Source organism: Octodon degus, unplaced genomic scaffold, assembly GCF_000260255.1.
Source record: "Octodon degus isolate 3935 unplaced genomic scaffold, OctDeg1.0 scaffold00016, whole genome shotgun sequence".
In the NCBI taxonomy this organism is placed as follows: Eukaryota; Metazoa; Chordata; class Mammalia; order Rodentia; family Octodontidae; genus Octodon; species Octodon degus.
Window position 1 is genome coordinate 16,140,494 of NW_004524592.1, and position 1,677 is coordinate 16,142,170.

Consider the following 1,677-nt stretch of genomic DNA (forward strand, 5'->3'; position numbering starts at 1 on the left):
TTTAGCAAGTTGCATGAATAAGTTGTACATCTTCTTTGGTTTTTATTGAAGCAATGAATACAAATATTGAATTAGAACAGGGCTCAGTTGAACCCTGTACATGGCACTTCCAGTTGTTCTCCAGGCTGTATAGCCACTGTGGCTGAGGACACTCATCCAGTCATGGTCCAGCCACGGCTTCATCTTTCAGGTGTCTCTTGTCAGGCTTCGTCTCATCCCTTAGCGATACTCCAGAAACAAGGCTTCTATGAACTCTGTGTCTTTCCTCCAACTCAGACACTGGGTGGATAGTTACTACTTTTTAATTCTCTCTTAATTGGTCCCTTTTGTTCTTCTAAGAGATATGTAGAGGTCTCCAAACTACTACATTTCCTGAGATAATTCCTTGACAGAAGCAATTTGAGCTTCCTCAGTTTCTTTTGGAGTCATTGTAGACAATAGCATACACCTCAGCAAGACAGGTCTCCTCTTTCAGTTGAGGGTTATGTGTGTGCACACATGTGTGTCTGATGGTGCAACAGGGCTTGAATTACATCTTTGGAATTCTTTGCTCTTATTTGTTTATTCAGTATCTCCATCATCAAATGGAAGTTTAGGTTTAATATCCTTTTGCTATCCCCACAATTAAAATTCAGTAAAAGGAGACAGCCTGGAATTCAATTCTACCTAGCAGCTCAATCCTAACTTTTAAAATCTGCATGGGACGGGGTAGTAATGTGTTTGGATAACCCAGCTAGTGAAAGCAGAAGTATCCCCTGGGAAATCATTGCAAACACTCCTAAGCAAGTTCTTTTGGCCATCTTCCTGGGAGACTTTTCTCAACTTCAGATTAATCCTCTCCTTGCTACAGAAGTTCTTTGGTTGGGGAAGACTGTAAGTGAATGCAAGAGAGACAGGGCTCTACAAGTACCCATTCCATCTCCAAATTCCTTCAAATATCAGTCTCCCACCTGTCCTATTGGGAAATCGATTTGGTTGTGCAGGGATCTCTGCAGCAAAACATATGCAATCATTCCAATGTTTTCTTCTCAGACTATGCCCTCTATTTGAGCCAGTCACTGTTAAACTCTAGGCAATGACAATAGCAATAGCCATGCATTGATTGTTTTCAAATATTAGGTATCATTGTCTTGAACATCATATTTAAAATATTTCAGGTGAGAGGTGACAGGATACAACCTCTGGTCCCCGTGGCACTAGACCCGAAGCTTCTCAGTAAGCTGAAGCAAATGAAAACTGAAGTAGCATAAATATGGTCCTGGAAGAGAAAAAGAATAAATAAAATTTAAAAAACAGGCTTGTTCATGGAATTGTACACACTGATAGAAAAAGTGACAAAGCATAAAAGAGGAAATATCTCACCCCTGGTAACAGGAACTGAGAAAGCTTTTTTAAAAAGTCTAGGTTGGTGCTCGCTTCGGCAGCACATATACTAAAATTGGAACAATACAGAGAAGATTAGCATGGTCCCTGCGCAAGGATGACATGCAAATTCGTGAAGCGTTCCATATTTTTAAAAATTTCACGATGACAAAGCCAACCTTACATAGGCTACTGAAAGATGTTCTAGAGAGGGACCAAAACGATCAGAACTCCACGAATGAGATCGGAAGCAACCAACTAAATAGGGTAAGCAGGGGCTGGAGAGATGGCTCAGTGGTCTAAAGCACCTACTTG

At 40.8% G+C, this 1,677-nt stretch overlaps 1 protein-coding gene and 1 non-coding gene across 2 annotated transcripts in view; one reads left to right on the forward strand and one right to left on the reverse strand.

The window, feature by feature from the left end:
• Nucleotides 1-219: 219 nt before the first annotated feature.
• The window catches only part of Cdk15 (cyclin dependent kinase 15), a 108,180-nt gene continuing 106,722 nt past the window's right edge, over nucleotides 220-1,677 (reverse strand). Inside the window, exon 14 of the mRNA XM_004626664.2 lies at nucleotides 220-1,258. The gene's annotated coding sequence lies outside the window, so the exon portion shown is untranslated. The remainder of the gene's footprint in view (nucleotides 1,259-1,677) is intronic.
• LOC111815451 lies at nucleotides 1,409-1,515 on the forward strand. The gene has a single exon (XR_002820138.1). It is a non-coding gene; the product is annotated as a U6 spliceosomal RNA (small nuclear RNA).